This window comes from Podarcis melisellensis (assembly GCF_964234715.1).
Source record: "Podarcis melisellensis genome assembly, chromosome: 7".
Taxonomy (NCBI): domain Eukaryota; kingdom Metazoa; phylum Chordata; class Lepidosauria; order Squamata; family Lacertidae; genus Podarcis; species Podarcis melisellensis.
Window position 1 is genome coordinate 10,809,019 of NC_138539.1, and position 18,809 is coordinate 10,827,827.

General features: G+C 46.1%; 1 protein-coding gene and 1 long non-coding RNA gene across 3 annotated transcripts in view; both read left to right on the forward strand.

Moving 5' to 3' along the window:
- KCNQ3 (potassium voltage-gated channel subfamily Q member 3) overlaps nucleotides 1-18,809 on the forward strand; it is a 154,758-nt gene that overhangs the window by 55,661 nt on the left and 80,288 nt on the right. The window lies entirely within an intron of this gene.
- The window catches only part of LOC309374256, a 28,407-nt gene continuing 12,196 nt past the window's right edge, over nucleotides 2,599-18,809 (forward strand). Inside the window, exon 1 of the long non-coding RNA XR_014170458.1 lies at nucleotides 2,599-2,696. This is a non-coding gene — a long non-coding RNA (uncharacterized lncRNA). The remainder of the gene's footprint in view (nucleotides 2,697-18,809) is intronic.

An 18,809-nucleotide genomic window follows, 5' to 3' on the forward strand; every position in this document is an offset into this window, starting at 1 on the left:
GCGCAGTCATTTGAGTGAAGAAGCAGCAGGATTTTAACCCCTCTGGGCTTGTGTTCCCACCCCAAAACACTCTCACCCCATTGCGTTTCGTTATGCAAAGGGCCAGATATCTGTTTGTCCTTGAACTATTCTTACTATCGATTTTTGAATTTATATCTCGACCATTTCTCCCAAGGATCCCAGGGTGGCAAAGAGAGACACAATTTAAGACAGGGGTTAGCAATCTTTTTCAGCCATGGGCCGGTCCACCATCCCTCAGGCCATGTGGTGGGCAGGACTATTTGGGGGATAAATGAACAAATTCCTGTGTCCCACAAATAACCCAGAGATGCATTTTAAATAAAAGGACACATTCTACTCATGTAAAAACACACTGATTCCCGGACCGTCCGTGGGCCGGATTGAGAAGGCGGTTGGGCCGGATCTGGCCCACGGGCCTTAGGTTGCCTACCCCTGATTTAAGACCAAAGCAAAAACCTTCTAAAACAGATTGAAATGTTCTAAAAACCAATTACCATTAAAAGCAGTTAGAACGCTTAAAGACACTCTTCCATCCAATTCCATGCAACACTGCGATATTCCTCACGAAAATTCACCAGCATTTTAGCACGCATTTCTCCAAGCGCAACACATATTTGTGGCTGACACACACATTTTGGGAAGCGATTTCCCTCCCCCCAATGCATTTGCCTATATTGCTTTTTTCACTAATATGTGGCATTTCACTAATATATGCAATTTTTGGACTACTGTGTGTATTTTCTGGACACTTTTCTGTTGGTTGTGGGAGCAAAGCGCAAATTTCAAATGATAGCTGCATTTCAGGTTGTGTATTCCTTCAGGAAGTGCGAATTAGGCGGGTTCACTCTGAAACGCAAAATGCACAAGCAAAAAGAACAGGGGATGGTCATAGCTCACTGGTTAGAGCATCTATCGTGAATGCAGAAGGTCACAGGTTCAACCTCCAGCATCTCTCGGTGGGGCTGGGAGAGACTCCCTTTCAAAACCCTGGAGATCTCCTGCCAGTCACTGCAGAGCAGGGGTCAGTAAACTTTTCCAGAAAGGGGCCGGTCCACTGTCCCTCAGACCTTGTGGGGGGCTTGACTATATATTTTTTGGGGGGTGAGAATGATGCAAGAGCGTCACGAGCCCCTGTGGCTGCTTACCTGTGTCTTTAGAGCAGCAGGGACTGGCAGTGGTGATATGGTGAGTGGTGGACGAAAGGGCTGTTGAGAGGGGCTGCTTAAAATGGTGGCCGCTTGAGTGGTGTTGCTGCTGGCACCAATAAAGCCCATCCCCCTTCCTCCTCTAGGCAGGGCGGGGAGAATAATAATAATAATAATCAAGAAGTTTTTTTATACCCTGCCCTTCTCAGTTCAAAAACCGGGCTCAGGGCAGCTAACAACAAATTTAAAACACTTAATTGTAAAAGCAGCATAATATACAGTATAAAAACATGAATAACAATAAAATTCAAAATTCAGAAATCAATTTAGGGGAAATAAGCATTAGATAATCCCCAGGGCTAGCTGGCTGAATTGGTCCTACTTGGGACAGCAAGGACGCCAGGGGAGAATTAACTGTGGGGTCTCAGAGTGGGTGATCTTCATAAAAGGGGAAGGGGAGGGAAGAGAAGGGAAATAAAAGATCAGGCTGAATTCAAATTAAAGGCCAGGCGGAATAGCTCTGTCTTACAGGCCTGACGGAAGGAGGTTAAATCCCTAGTCTCATGGGACAGAGCATTCCAACAGGTCGGAGCCATCACTGAAAAGGCCCTGGCCCTGGTGGAGGATAGTCTGACTTCCTTAGGGCCTGGGACCTCTAAACTATGGTTATCCATGGACCTTAAGGTCCTCTGCGGGGCATACCAGGAGAGGCGGTCCTGTAAATATGAGGGCCCTAAGCCACAAAGGGCTTTAAAGGTCAAGACCAGCACCTTGAAACTGACCCTATACTCCACCGGGACCCAGTGCAACTGGTAAAGCACTGGGTGAATGGCAGGGACCCCGTAAGGAGCCTCGCTGCAGCATTCTGAAGCCAGGAGGAGGGAGGGAGGAGGCGCTGCCGCCATGTGAGGGAGACGGAAAGAATGCGTGTGCTGGCGATCCACGCGGCGGTTCCCGGACCGTCCGCGGGCCGGATCCAGAAGGCAATTGGGCCTGATTCGTCCCCCGGCCCTTAGTTTGCTGACCCATCATGTAGAGAGCACAGATCTAAATGAGTCTGACTCAGTAAAAGGCACCTTCCTATGTCCTTGTGTTCTCCTCCATTCCTAGCAATGTTATTCCGCTCTCGCTTCGCTGCTCCCCCTGCCACCTGCACGGTATTTCAGATTCTTGCAAGCATGTCCTTCTTTGAAAATGAATTTTCGCACTTGGCTAGAGTTCCCTTGAAAAAGTCCCGTCCCCCGCTATTTCATTTTCTTATTGGCTGCTTGTGTAAAGCATCTTATCTGACACGTTGCTAGCCAGCTGACTGCACGTAGCAGAGATAACGTCTAGCCTATTACTAAAGTCCGACAGAGCCTATTTGCTTGTAAACACAAAGGGAAAGGTGAATGGCCGTTTGCCCCGATTCAGCGTGAAAGAGCGAGTTTTCGCGGGGGAAGATCCAGAGCTAAAAAAAAAAAATGGTTGCTCGGACACAGAAGTTTAAAGTGTGGACTGTGCCTGGAAAGAGCTGGGCAAAATATAAGTGTGAGTGAGCCCCAAGTTAGGTCCTTTCAGTTCAGTGAGTCTACTCTGAGTAAAAGTTGAATGCCATTGTATCATTCCAGATGCTCCTTCCAGCAACTAGCAGGGGCATGGATCTGGGCAGAGGCAGATTTAGGGGAGTGTGGCCAGTTTGGGCATGGAGCAACTATGATATAGAACAGAAGGCAAAAGGCAGAGGTTGCAGAATTTTGGTGTTGCTGAAATTTGAGACCTCCAGGTCTGCCGCTGATCTGGGACATGAATACAGTGGTACCTCAGGTTAAGTACTTAATTTGTTCCGGAGGTCCTTTCTTAACCTGAAACTGTTCTTAACCTGAAGCACCACTTTAGCTAATGGGGCCTCCTGCTGCTGCCACGCCGCCGGAGCATGATTTCTGTTCTTATCCTGAAGCAAAGTTCTTAACCTGAAGCACTATTTCTGGGTTAGCGGAGTCTGTAACCTGAAGCATATGTAACCTGAAGCATATGTAACCCGAGGTGCCACTGTACCTGGATGGCTTGCTTCAGGATGAGAACAGAAATCGTGTGGCGGCGGTGCGGCGGCAGCGGGAGACCCCATTAGCTAAAGTGGTACCTCAGGTTAAGAACAGTTTTAGGTTAAGAACAGACCTCTGGAACGAATTAAGTTCTTAACCTGAGGTACCACTGTAATAGTAATTTGCCTACAGCTTTCCTCTCAGGCATGCTTCAGCCCAAAGTTACCGAGTCAGCTAAGTAAATTACTGCTGCTTATGTCTAACTTGGAACTGCTGAATTAGGGCATGCAGAACCAAGAGGTATTTGTTTCTTGCTGTAACATCATCACATCTCTCTGGGGCCAGGCCCAGGCTGTTTTTGGTACAGAAGCCCACAGGGATCATTCCCACCTGGCTTTGTGCATAAATGGAGCTGACGATTTGGGAGCGGGAATTTTCATACCTGAGTGAAAATTAGCCAGGCCTCCGGGACATGTGGCCTCATCGCAGCAGTGCTGAGCGGTGAAACTGAACAGAGGCCCTTGTGTCTCTGTTGGCCAGAGTGTGCCAGACTGCAATACTTTCCCCCCTTGATCAGTAAAAAACAAAACGCCCCATGATGCTATTATCATGGGTGTGTTTCATAAGAAGCCATTTTTACCTTCAGGGAGTCTAATATATAAGCTCAGCATTTCACAAACAGGGCTTGGAGCAAATGACAGGTATCGCTGCTGATCATACCTCCATTTTCATAGTGTGATTCTCACAAGGCAGGAGAGGGAAGGCTTCAAGCTTGCGGGATCTAATTTGCCTACTTTGCTACTATAACTCTGAGATGTACCAGCTAGAGCCCAGCTGTTCAGAAGACAAACGCCCAGACCCTCCCAAGTGTCCCTATTTTCCAGGGACAGTCCCAGATTTACAGAAGCCATCTTGGGTTCTGCCTCCATGGAGGCACAGGTCAATTCTGTGTCCAGGGCAACTGTTTACCAGCTCCATCTGGTACGCAGGCTGAGACCCTATCTGCCCACAGACTGCCTCGCCAGAGTGGTGCATGCTCTGGTTATCTCCTGCTTGGACTACTGCAATGCGCTCTATGTGGGGCTACCTTTGAAGGTGACCTGGAAACTACAACTAATCCAGAATGCGGCAGCTTCTGGTGACTGGGAGTGGCTGCTGAGACCACATAACACCAGTCTTGAAAGACCTACATTGGCTCCCAGTACGTTTCTGAGCACAATTCAAAGTGTTGGTGCTGACCTTTAAAGCCCTAAATGGCCTTGGTCCTGTAAATCTGAAGGAGTGTCTCCACCCCCATCGTTCTACCCAGACACTGAGGTCCAGTGCTGAGGACCTTCTGGCAGTTCCCTCACTGTGAGAAGTCAAGTTACAGGGAGCCGGGCAGAGGGCCTTCTTGGTATTGGCGTCCGCCCTGTGGAACTCCCTCCCATCAGATGTCAAAGAGAACAACAACTACCAGACTTTTAGAAGACATCTGAAGGCAGCCCTGTTTAGGGAAACTTTTAATGTTCGATGCATTATGGTATTTTAATATTTTGTTGCAAGCCACCCAGAGTGGCTGGGGAAGCCCAGCCAGATGGGTGGGGTATAAATAATAAATTATTATTATTATACAATAAATATATTTTGATCCCAGAATGTCCCGCTTTTCCTTAGGACATACCTATTTTCACTGGAGGAATGTTGTAGGGTCTGGAGTTATGTGACCTCCGAGCCAAGCAGATAAGATACATTCTTTAGAAGACATCTGAAGGCAGCCCTGTATCAGGAAGTTGTTTAATACTTAATGTTTAATTATGTTTTTATATACGTTGGAAGCTTCCAGGGCTTTTTCTGAGCTCACCAGAACACAGTTCTGGCACGTCTTAGGTGGATACCATTGCCATTATAAGAGAACAAGTGTTCATGGTGAATTTCCCGAACCCCACCACCAAATTGTGGGAGCTGTAGTTTGTTTAGAGTTGTCAGAGTTGTTAACACACCTGCCAACATTTCACAGATGAAAATAGGGACATTCTATTCTACACCAGGAAGCTTCAGGAACATTTGATGATCTCCTTCTACCGGTCAACAATAGAAAGTGTCCTTTCATACTGCATCACGGTGTGGTAAGCTGGTTTGACATCAACTGATAGTAAGTGCCTACAGAGGGTGGTGAATACAGCACAAGATATTATGGGCTGTCCTGTGAATCCGCTGGATGAAATAGCGGAAGAACATTGCCTCAGGAGAGTGAGGAAAATTCTCAGGGATGATTCACAACATGGACATGCTATGTGATCTGATGGAGAATTTGGGGTGACCCAATGCAAAAATCCTGAGGATCCATGTGCTTTTACCACCTCCCTCCCAGGCAGCCTCCTTTATCTCTAGAGTCCCTTATCTCCCTCCCGATCCCTTGCTGCTCAGCTGCTCAGCAGCTTTGTTTCAATACCCCCTTGTTTGCCTTAGTGTCATTTCCTTAGCTGGACCAGTATTTTGCTCCTCCTTTTCTTCTAATTTCTCTCCTCATTGCTTTAATCTTCCAGTCTCCTCTCCTTGCAAGTTCGCTGTCTTTACCTCCCCCCTCCACAATTTGCCTTTTGCTCCTGGGCAATTCGACTCCAGGGACCACACATTTGCTCCATAAGACGCACAGACATTTCCCCATACGTTTTAGGAGGGGAACAGCATGTCTTATGGAGCAAAAAATACGGTATTTCAATTTCAATTTCTGATCTGTCACCTTGAGCCAATTACAACCTCTCAACCTACTTCGCAGGATTGTTGTAAAGGAAAAATGTATGAGGGAAGAGATCATGTACAAGAAGAGAGAGAGGGAGAGGAAGGGCCTCGTCTCCAGCAGCTGCCCAAGAGAGGAGGTTGGCAGTGGCCATGGAGAGGCAACAAGAAGCTCCCTTGCAGTCGCAACCGCCTTCATTGTTGTTACTCAGGACAAACACCTGCTCATCCTCCTCCCAGAGCTTGGCACTGGTGCTGCTAGCAGGGGAAATTGGGATATTCCTGGATCAACTCAAAGAAGCTGGGATGACTTCTGTAATTCCAAGTCCGTTCAGGGAAAATTGGGACACTTTGAGGGTATGTCTTAAGAGCCCTCATAGAGCTACAACCCTCAGAATGGTTTAATAACCTCTTCACAGGGAACACTGGTTCCATAGCTGAGTGGGGATTTGAACCTGGACCTCCCTGGTCCTGGTTGGGTACTATAACCACTATACAGGACAGCCTTCATCACCTGTAGTGGCTCAGCTCTTGTGGTATGTGCTGGTGTGACCCAAGAGTCCTGGACAATTTGTCATTGTTCATCTGAAAGCACTCTCCAGAATTGCCTGCAACACAGAGAAGTTCTACTGCCGTGGAATCATTGTAGAAAAGCTTCCTTGACAGTAGAAAGTTTGTAAACCTCTGATCTGAAGCAATAGATTTAGAAATATCGTCATGGCTATCACATAGAAATGTGACTCTCCATGGGTGATATTCTTACGCCGTTTAATGCTTTGCAGTGTCCACACAAATTATGTCATTTCTACTCTCTCCCAAGAAAGCTCAGCGAGATCGTTCAGCTTTTTAAATTATGATTAACGTCAAAGTCAATATTAGGTTGTGTCAACAAACATCACGTGGCTCTAATCGTGAAGCCTGAAAAAGCAAGGACCAGATCCCGGAAGCCTGGATGCTGTTCTGCAGCAGAACATTAGCTTTGATCTAACAGAATGTCAGACTCTGTTTCTCGGCTGTGAGAGAACGTACTCAGAGTTTAAAGGGGGGGGGGGAATCCTGTAATTGCTGAGTTAGCAGGAAATAGCTGGAAATAGGTTGACGGTTGTATTACGTTCACATTGAATATGAGTACAGATTTCCCCACCAAGTTCTAGGGTAACTTTCTCCTGAACAATACACACATGCTCGTAATTTTTCAGTTTTTATTAAAGGTTTTTCATAGTTAACAAGGGTTAATTGGCACCAAATTATGTCAATTGTATCAAAGAAGTTGATTTCCAATGAGGGGGGTTGTGTGGTCCATATATATATATACACATACATACATACAGTGGTACCTTGGGTTAAGTACTTAATTCGTTCCGGAGGTCCGTTCTTAACCTGAAACTGTTCTTAACCTGAAGCACCACTTTAGATAATGGGGCCTCCCGCTGCCGCCGCGCCGCCAGAGCATGATTTCTGTTCTCATCCTGAAGCAAAGTTCTTAACCCGAGGTACTATTTCTGGGTTAGCGGAGTCTGTAACCTGAAGTGTATGTAACCCGAGGTACCACTGTTTATAGAGTTCTTGAATCACTGCCTGGAGAATAGAGTTTTCCTCTGGACTAGAAGTGGGAATGCTCTTTGTTTTTTCAATAAAATCCTGAGATTACCCCCCAACCAGAGCCATGTGGTTATACTCCAAGGATTAATAAAAAAAATAAAAAATGTCCAGTAGCACCTTATAGTCCAACTAAGTTTGTTCTGGTATTAGCTTTCGTGTGCATGCACACTTCTTCAGATACACAAACGCTTATACCAGAACGAACTTAGTGGGTCTATAAGGTGCTACTGGACAATTCCCCCCCCCATTTTTATTTCGACTGCGTCAGACCAACACGGCTACCTACCTGAATCTAGAATCCAAGGATTAAGGAACAGGATGAAGAGGAGAGACAAACCAACATTGAAGGAAATGGCCATAGCAATCTCTGCATTCCATAACCAGCCAAACACCCTACTGAATAAGAATGTGATATGTCACCTATATATGGGGAAACAGCAGAACTGGAGAAATTGGAGGAGCATTCTTCCCCAAGCTTCCACCCCAAGCTTTTCTTTCTCCCCACTTCTGGCACAGACCTACTTTGATGAGAAATCAGAAGAGTATACTGTTGCATTCGAAATCATTCAGCAATTGAAGTAGCTCAACACAACTGATGCTTCAAGTGGTTCCCCCAAATTCAGCGGGAAATGCAACTTACACTGGCTTCTCCAGTCTTGCTAGTATTCAACCCCTTATGACAAGCATCTTTCATACTTAGTAGAGCAGCTTTCTGCTGCTATGACCTGCTGCAAATGAGATAGATAGCCAGACAGCTGCTTCCCGCAGCATTCCTGAGCAATGGGCAAAAGGCTGCTCTTCCAGCTGAATTTTGGGGAAATCACCTGAAGCATTCCTTGTGTTGAGCTATTTCAATTGCTTTTGTTTGATTTGCTCATTGCAAACAGCCGAAGGTCTGTAAATTTTGATAATAATAAACCTGATTTGGAATGGGGGTTGAATAATTTTGATTGCAACTGCACACACACACACTCAGCCTTGCTACTGTAACAGGATGTGATTAGGTTTGAGAAAACACAGGAGAATCTATATCCAAGTTCTGTTGCAAAATGTTTTTAATTCAATTTTTAGTCATTAAGTCTGACAAGATGAATTCCAGCTGTGCAGCTATTGAATAAGCATCTTGGGGAGATAGATTGAGAGACGTTCAAGCCCATGCATCATGGAGTGACAGATTTCCCCTCCAAGTTGTAGTCCATGGATGAAGGGGCAAATTGCCCTTAATGTACTGTGCACACAAGTACAATATTTCACCTTGACGTAAACTCTGCTTTATGTCATTGGGGGCCATGCCGTTGCATTGGACAAAGGGGAAAGATGCAATTGCCCCAAGTTTGGCATGGCCTGGTTCCTTGATGAAGGACAATGGATCCAAGTGGGTTATTGGACTATTCTTTGTGAACAGCCACTTACGCATCTGCATGAGCCATGTCTACCTGCAGTGAGAGAGGGGATTTTGCTTGGAAGTCAGGCTGACTTGGTTCAGCGTACTCCCGAGTGTGCTTAGGATTTAGCCTTCGATTGGTTATCCCAGCCTGAATGTGGAGGGCACTGCAGAAGAAGAGCTTAGTTACCACTGGATAACTCAGTTGGTTAGACTGCTGTGCTGATAACATCAAGGTTGCAGGTTCAATCTGTGGGAATGTTCAGGGATGCAGGAGAGGATATATTGTCTGATAATACCTTTTCCAACTTGTGTTAACAAGTTCACAATTTAGCAGAGTGACATTCCCCTTTTAAACTTGCAGCGGATGTGTTTGCTCAGGCTCGCTAAAGCCTCTATAATAACTGTTCTGGTATTTGTCCCTTTATTCCCTCATAAAAGATAAGACACGACATAGTCTTCTATAAAAGTATAAAAAAGGTTTACTCATACATCATTCTGTTCACAATAGGATCCCAGAAGGCAGACTTAGCTTAGAAAAGTAAAATACACCTGTCTCTCATAAGGAGACAGTCCCTTTGCCCTCTCTTAGCTGGAAGCCAAGAGGGCATCTTTGGCTAAGCAGATGTTGCTTCTTCAATGCACGTAGTCAAAGAGAGAGAGATGGCTGCCCTGCCCTGTGCTTTTGTCATTACCTGCACAGGTGAGGCCACACCCACCTCTAGTCACATGCAGAGGAAGTCTGTCCCAGCCCAGAAGGAAACAGTTTATCTGCTGGCTGGACAAACATTCCTCCCCATGTGTAAACATGTTCACTCTAGGAATGTTATACTTGACTGCTCTTGTGTTTCACATCCCACACATTCCCCATACAGGACAGCTGCATACTCCTGCACGGAATTGGATCAGGGGGGTAGGAAAGGGGGCAGTGGGGTGTACCGCCCCGGGTACCCTCACTGAGGGGGGTGACATTCGGCATGCTGCCTGCCTGTGACTCCCATGCCTACCCTGAGCTGTTGGTGTAAGGGGAGAGCTGCACCGCTTTGCCGGCAGCATTCCCCGCTTCCCCCTTCATTTTGACAACTTGGGGGAGGTTTGGGAGTGCACCATGGGCGGCTCGCTTTGCCCCCATGGGCGACTTGCTCTGCCCCCGTGGGCAGCTGCATGGTGCATGTGCCACTCCAGGTACCTGAGCGGCTATTCCACACCTGGGAGGGCACCCTCCACGCCATGCCTCCCTCGGGAGCATGCCCACCCTGGACAGCGTGGACATATGCTCTGCTGCTGGGTTGGACTAGATGATCCTCTGGGTCCCTTTCAACTCTATGATTTATTTTATTTTTTTAAAAAAATATTTTTATTATCAATTTTATTAGTAATTTCCGCACAACAACAACACGAAAAATAACGGAAAATAACAGTACATAAAGCACAAAAAACGACATTCAAAAAACCCCAAATAAAACAAATCCATATCTTACAAATTAATAATATAAACACTAAAAAGAAAAACAAACATTGACTTCCACCAATCCAACAGCACCTCTTTTACCTCTCATTGTGTCTTCCTGTTTTCCTTATCATCTCTATCCTAGCATCCATATATAAATCCCTCTCTCTTATGCTTTCAGCTCTATGATTAGCTTTTAAGTTTAGAGTGGGAAGGTGCCAAATGAGCCATTACAAACAAACATTGGAAGCCTCCCTTATTTTTACAGTCATACCTTGGGATACAGACGCTTCAGGTTGCGTTTTTCGGGTTACAGACCCGCCAAAACCCGGAAGTACCGGAATGGGTTACTTCTGGGTTTTGGCGGTCGCGCATGTGCAGAAGCACTAAATTGCACTTTGCGCATGTGCAGAAGCGCCGAATCACAACCCGTGTGTGCGCAGATGCGGTTCTGTGGGTTGCGAACACTGCGGGTTGCAAACGTGCCTCCTGCATGGATCACGTTCACAACCCGAGTGCCCACTGTATTTTAAAGAAGAAAAGCAGCTTTGGGGATGCAGTGATGTGAAGATGAAAAGTGCCAAGGGGAGGTACATAACCTTTCCTGCTTTTGCTTCTGCAATCCAAGCCCGTCCAACTGCTTTCCCCCTTTGCAGAGTTCCATGCATGTGTTTGAATCAACCCCTCCTACACCCAGGAAGTCTATTCAGATGAGAGAAAGGGTGGGTGGAGAATGATCCAGCATCCCTCCTCCCCAATTCTCAGCTTAAAAACCACACATTCCTGGCAGCACTGAGATCACTGATTTTGCATCTAGTTCCAAGTCTGTCCCAAGTTAATTTGAATTGGTGTGATGCCTTCTATGTAACTTCTCAAGGGTTCCTTTAGCCGTGTTTATGAGCTCTCTTGGCAGAGGGGAAAAAAGACAACTTGACTCTTGATGAAGGTTGGGTAAACACCATTCATTTAAAGTTGTTGTTGTTGTTTAGTCATTTAGTCGTGTCCGACTTTTCGTGACCCCATGGACCAGAGCACGCCAGGCACTCCTGTCTTCCACTGCCTCCCACAGTTCGGTCAAACTCATGCTGGTAGCTTGGAGAATACTGTCCGACCATCTCGTCCTCTGTCGTCCCCTTCTCCGTGTGCCCTCCATCTTTCCCAACATCAGGGTCTTTTCTAGGGAGTCTTCTCTTCTCATGAGGTGGCCAAGGTATTGGAGCCTCAGCTTCAGGATCTGTCCTTCCAGTGAGCACTCAGGGCTGATTTCCTTCAGAATGGATAGGTTTGATCTTCTTGCAGTCCAGGGGACTCTCAAGAGTTAAAGTACACACCCTGAAAGAATCCTGCAAACTGTAGTATACCTATCACAGAGCTGTAATTTCCAATTAAGAAATTGTTGCTACCTGGATTCTTGGTGTGTGTGTTTGTTTTAAATGTTCTTTAAACATCTGATGTGTATGCAGCTGAAAGCTCTCATCCCATTGTCACCTGTATTCATTTGCCTTTGTCTGCAGGGAACTCGAGATGGGGGAGAAATCCGATTCCGTTTGCATTGTAAGGCAAATTACCTAATTTGCACTTCCTGAAACAATACAGGAAGGGCGAGGAAAGCCCAGATCTTTATTGGTCCCACTCCACAGGCCAACTCTGATAGTTAGATGGGGCAACCCACCTGTTGCCCTCATGATGTCATTATGGCATCACATGATTGACAGGTGGTGTATCCCACCCACCTGTCAAAATCCTTTTTCGTTGTGTTCTGGAAATTGGGAAACACAGTGCAAGGGTCACTGACAGGCCTATTCTTTGCAAGCTGGTTCATGCTGCTCCTTTCAACCTCCAGTTTCAAAGAAACAGCACAAAGCCCTTTGCAAGCCGCCCTGGGCTTCTCCCTTCAACTTTCCGCTCTGGAGGTTACAGGGAGCAGAAGAAAGCAGCTTGCATTGGGGCTGCTTCACAGAGCAGTGGTGGGAGAGAGAAGTCATTTCAACTGAATGAAAACTGCTTTCCCCTTTTTGAGCAAGGCACATTCCTGCAGCCCATCAGCTGATCTGCTGTTGGGAAAATGTCCTGCTCCACCAGAAGATGACTCGGAAGCCCATATTTGCCCCACGCCTGATGTCATGTATGACTTCAGGTGTAGGGTGTGTCTTCCTCAAAACAGCCTCATAACCTGCAGGTTCCCCACCACTGCAATGCACAGACAAAAATGCAGCCACCCTCCTAAATCTGCACTTCTCTGAATTTTGCAAAGTAGTTCTCCAGACAAGTACAGTGGTACCTCGGGTTAAGAACTTAATTCGTTCCAGAGGTCCGTTCTTAACCTGAAACTGGTCTTAACCTGAAGCACCACTTTAGCTAATAGGGCCTCCTGCTGCCACTGCGCGATTTCTGTTCTCATCCTGAAGCAAAGTTCTTAACCCAAGGTACTATTTCTGGGTTAGTGGAGTCTGTAACTTGAAGCGTCTGTAACCCGAGGTACCACTTTAATGCTTCAGAATTAATATACTCAGTAAAGCGTGAATGAATTTCCATGGGGTCTTTTAGAAGAAAAATGGAATTTGCAGACTGATGTGGAAACCTGGAGATATGAATTGAAGAGTGGGGAAAATGAGGAACCAAAATTGACAGATTCTCCCATTCCTTTGGGGAACCTTCTTGTCAGAGCAAACAAAGAGCAGCTGAAACCTCTAATCTTGTATAATGTGCCTTTATGTGATAAAACTTATAGGGATAATGTGGCTGGATAAATGTAGATTTGCTTTTCTCATTCTACCCTCCCTACATTAATTTCAGGCATTATTCTTACTAGATTGGTGGGAAGTAGCCTAATGAATGAGAAAGAAAGAGTGATCTTTCTAACTTTCCTTGTTTAACAGCAAATGCAGAGAAACTTGTCCTTTTAGTAGCCATTTGTAACATATGGTGGAGCACGACTCCTATTTTAATGTAGCTTCTGGACAATGGTGATAAATCACTGCCTTTCATTTGCATTCATTCCTGCCCCCCTTGTTCATCCTGAAAGCTCTGGATGGCACAAAGTGCTTTAAATAATGCATTCTTTGCACCCACCCGTTGGAGAACACAGGCTTACTCATACTTTGACATCAGCGCTAAAATGCTTCACTGCCTCAGCAAGCCTGAAACTGTGGAGGATCCTCAGTTGCTTAAACCCCCCCACTAATTTAGTGGTTATAACACAGAAGTGCCAGGTTTGAGTTGTTAGGTATTGAGGGCTCTTCCAGATGACCTGTTTATCGTGTATCCATCTCCACTTGCTTACACGGAGGTTAGACTGTGGCTCAATAGATCATTTGTTTGCAGGAAGGTTATAGGGCCATGAGTAGGTCTAAACCACTGAGCCTCTTGGGCTTGCCGATCGGAAGGTTGTCGGTTTGAATCCCCGCAACGGGGTGAGCTCCCGTTGCTCGGTCCCAGCTCCTGCCAACCTAGAAGTTCAAAAGCACGTCAAAGTACAAGTAGATAAATAGGTATCACTCTGGCGGGAAGGTAAATGGCATTTCCATGCACTGCTCTGGTTAGTCATGCTGGCCACATGACCTGGAAAAACTGTCTGTGGATAAATGGCGGCTCCCTCGGCCAGTAAAGCGAGATGAGTGAGGCAACCCCAGAGTCGTCTGCGACTGGACCTAACTGTCAGGGGTCCCTTTACCTTTACCTAACAGCTTTAAAGATGTGCCCCCTTTAAAGATGATGAGGGTGGAGATGTTCCTTCAGGTATATAGGACCGAGGCTGTTTAGGGCTTTAAAGGTCAGCACTAACACTTTGAATTGTGCTTGGAAACGTACTGGGAGCCAATGAAGATCTTTCAGGACTGGTGTTATATGGTCTCAGTGGCCACTCCCAGTCTAGCTGGCATATTCTGGATTAGTTGTAGTTTCCGGGTCACCTTCGAAGGTAGCCCCACGTAGAGCGCATTGCAGTAGTCCAAGCGGGAGATAACTAGACTACTGCATATCGTTGAACTCGATATGAGGCAGATCCTAGACTGGAGAACTAGATGAGCCTTGGATCTGAACCACCAAGGAAGTACTTATGCGTGGGACTTGCCAACCTTCTGAGTCAGATCCTGTGTGTCAAACTTGCATTTTGTCGCTCGAACATGAGACAGGCATGTGTTCAGCATTTCCCCATTCCCTCCCTTTCCTGCAATAGCAACAGGGAGGGAAGCGACATGCAAAGTCTCCCAGAGGCCCTCCCCACCGGAAATGACTATCAGTGCCAGGCTACCTGCATGCAATACATGAGATACCTTCAGCGTGATGTTTCTCTGTTGCTAATCTGCTAAATAAGAAACAGCAAATGTGCGAAGTGTCCCATTGCACCTTTGGGACTAACAGATTTATAAGCCATAGTCTGCTTCGTCAGAAGCATTTGCATATTTTAATTAGAAATGCGAGAACTATTCAGTGTGAAGACATGCCACACGGCTCAGTTGTGAATATACAGACACATGGACACACACACACACACAGGGTTTTGCATCATGCAAATGAAGTCTCTGCCTCTGAAAAGCATTGAGGAAATGAAGCTGTGTAGATGGTGAGCCAATCCCTTGAGCAACATCCCTATTAATAAGACCTGTTTTGAATTCTGTTCCGTCTCTGCTATTGCTGCAGCCTTCAGTGGGGTTTCAAGCCCCATCAGGGAGAAGGAAAATACCCCTGATGGCATTTCTGGGGAAGGGCAGTTGCTTTGCGGTACAGAACATGAAGTTTGATTCCTGGCATCTCCAGGTATGGCTGGGGAAATTCATCTCTTTAAATGAATGAATGAATGAATGACTAAATAAATAAAAAATTATTTGTACCCCATCCTCCCCGGCCAGAGCCTGGCTCAGGGCGGCTAACATCATAAAACTAACACAGTACAGTGGTACCTCGGGTTACAGACGCTTCAGGTTACAGACTCCGTTAACCCAGGAATAGTACCTCAGGTTAAGAACTTTGCTTCAGGATGAGACAGAAATCGCACAGCGGCGGCAGCGGGAGGCCCCATTAGCTAAAGTGGTACCTCAGGTTAAGAACAGTTTCAGGTCAAGAACGGACCTCCAGAATGAATTAAGTTCTTAACCCGAGGTACCGCTGTATACAATGAACATATAAACATAAAAATAGGCAATCAATTAATTAAAATACATCTTAAAATTATTTCACAGCAAATAAAAATATGGACAGATGGCAGTCCACAGGTAAATTTGAGACTGGTTAATATTCTCCAGGGCCAACTGTTACCACTGGTCTTATAAACTAAGGACCTGTGAGCGGACTAGGATCCTCTTTAATGCTTGTTCTTATACAGAAAGAGAAGAATCAGACTGAACCCTGAGCAAAGGCCTGGCGGAACAGCTACGTCTTGCAGGCCCTGTGGAAAGATGTCAAATCCCGCAGGACCCTGTTCTTTTGTGGGAGAGTGTTCCACCAAGCCGCGGCCACGGCCAAAACCCCTGATGGCTGCTGTTGTTAGTCAGTGGAGACAGGACCAAGCTCAATGGACCGCTCAGTAGGCCAAAATGTACAAGACAAGAACTAATGAGTGCTGGAAATGTAAAGAAAAGGAAGGTATCTTTTAGCACATGTGGTGAACTTGTAAATGCTTGATGTTTTAGTATGTTCTGACATAAGCTGTGAGCCACCAGATGGGTGGGGTATAAATAATAACATGATGATGATGATGATGACGATGACGCAGGTCATGATGGTAATTCATTGGCTGGTTGAACTGGGGAAACTTTATACATTGCTGCCAGATGCAAAGGCAGATGCAAATTGACTCTGTCCTGCTGAAAAGTCAAAATTGTCTTCCCTTGATTTCCTCCCAAGTCTCGGTTATTGTTCGGATGTGTAAAATCATAGCTGTTCCCATCATTCCTAACTGAAAAGACCATTGTTTGGGGAAGTGTCCTGAGCAGGCAGCACATTTGCCACCGTTATAAATGGATCCCTGAAAGAAAATTGAGTGTGCAAGAGCGGAGGGGGAAGCCCGTCAGCACTTGATTGCGTGAGTAATGCTTAAAGGTAATTCGGATTTACGTTGCTCTTTTTAAACGGGGCCTGTGTGATGTTCAGCAGGGATCCATATCTACACTGCTTCTGGATGAGGACACATGATATGTGATTGCAGATAAACATGCATGCATTCGCCACTTTGGTCTGGCTGTCTTTGGCAAAAAAACCCTACAGTGGTACCTCGGGTAAAGAACTTTGTTCTGGAGGTCTGTTCTTAACCTGAAACTGTTCTTAATATGAAATACCACTTTAGCTAATGAGGCCTCCGGCTGCCACCGCCACGTGATTTCTGCTCTCATCCTGAAGCAAAGTTCTTAACCCGAGGTACTATTTCGGGGTTAGCGGAGTCTGTAACCTGAAGCGTCTGTAACCCAAGGTACCACTGTACATATCTGCTTTTTCAGGCAAAGTCTCCTATTCTTGTAATGCCGGTCTGTGCAGCGGTGGAAATAGCAGCACAAGAAAGATAGCCTTGCCTGCTTTCTCTCCCTTGTCATCTGCATGCCTGGAGAGTAGTTATTTGACTAGTCTCTATTAAGCAGATTAGACTAACACTTTAAAGTAATTATCTGAAGATTTCAACACTGCGGCTTGCTCTGCGATTGGATGATCATGCACTGTGTCTTTATTGAATGAAGTCTCGTTATTTGATTCCTGTTATTACTATTATTATAACTATTGTTATTATTTTTTATTAATCAATCCAAGTTTTGCAAAGCCAAGCAAATGATTCTACACATTTCATTTCATTTATGAATCGCTTTCCATGAAACATGCTGAAGCGATTCAACAACAACAAAAAACCCAACACCACAATTCTGTTCAAATCCAATACGGGGACTATAGCTGACTGAGACAAATGTCTCCACTTAAAAGCCTTGTTGGAAAAGGAAGGTCTTTAAAATATGTGCTTGTCTGATATATAATGGAAGGGAGGTCCAAAAGGCAGGCACTGCCACACTGAGAGGGCAAAAGTCCAATGCTGGGATGACAAGTCAATAATCACACCAGGGTGGGAAAAAAAGAGGATTTATTCAGCCTGCAGTAGCAAGGTATGGGTAGGGTTGCCATATTTCGAAGAGCAAAAAGGAGGGCACATTTTCTGACTTCTACTTTTAACTAGGATCGCTATGACGACTCTCATTTTTAAAAAGAGGATATGTCCTTTGCCAAGTTAGTAGTCAACATTTAAAGAATGAGAGATAAATGGTGAAACTTCAGGCATTTCTTTTTTCCTATCCCCCCCCCCCGCTACATTATAATACAAGATAAAGGTAAAGGGACCCCTGACCATTAGGTCCAGTTGCGGACGACTCTGGGGTTGCGGCGCTCATCTCGCTTTACTGGCCGGGGGGGTCGGCGTACAGCTTGACTAAGCCGCTTCTGGCTGACCAGAGCAGCTCACAGAAATGCTGTTTACCTTCCCACCTATTTATCTACTTGCACTTTGATGTGCTTTTGAACTGCTAGGTGGGCAGGAGCAGGGACCGAGCAACAGGAGCTCAGCCCGTCACAGGGATTCAAACCGCCGACCTTCTGATCAGCAAATCCTAGGCTCTGTGGTTTAACCCACAGCGCCACCCGTGTCCCATTAAAAGGCCATAGATTAATTAGCCAAAGGCCTGGGAGAAGAGGAACGTTTTGTCCTGGTGCCTAAAAATGTGTAATGAAGGCGCCAAGTGAGTGGGGATTCGAACCGCGACCTTCTGATCAGGAAGCCCTAGTCTCTGTGGTTTAACCCTTATAATGCAAGATAAAGGTAAAGGTAAAGGTACCCCTGCCCGTACGGGCCAGTCTTGCCAGACTCTGGGGTTGTGCGCCCATCTCACTCAAGAGGCCAGGGGCCAGCGCTGTCCGAAGACACTTCCGGGTCACGTGGCCAGCGTGACATCGCTGCTCTGGCGAGCCAGAGCCGCACACGGAAACGCCATTTACCTTCCCGCTAGAAAGCGGTCCCTATTTATCTACTTGCACCCGGAGGTGCTTTCGAACTGCTAGGTTGGCAGGCGCTGGGACCGAGCAGCGGGAGCGCACCCCGCCGCGGGGATTCGAACCGCCGACCTTTCGATCGGCAAGTCCTAGGCGCTGAGGCTTTAACCCACAGCGCCACCCGCGTCCCCTATAATGCAAGATAGATCCATGCAATAAACTAAGCATTGTTTGATGGTAAGCCCTTCACTTTTGCAGAATGCATTCTTCCACTCTAAAGTGTTCTGTTTCTTTGCTGCAAAATACCAGAGGTAGGCTTGCATTTTGAAGTTATATTGGAAAGGACCTTTGCTGTGCTTGGCTGCGATTCAAAGCCTGGAGGTGGACAATGGGCTATGTATTTTCTCAAAATTGAAGGCAGTGTGGGGGGAAAAAGCATTCCTGGCACACGGTGTGTTGTGAATGCTTATCTCACCATCATTTCTGCTGACAACATTTGTGGA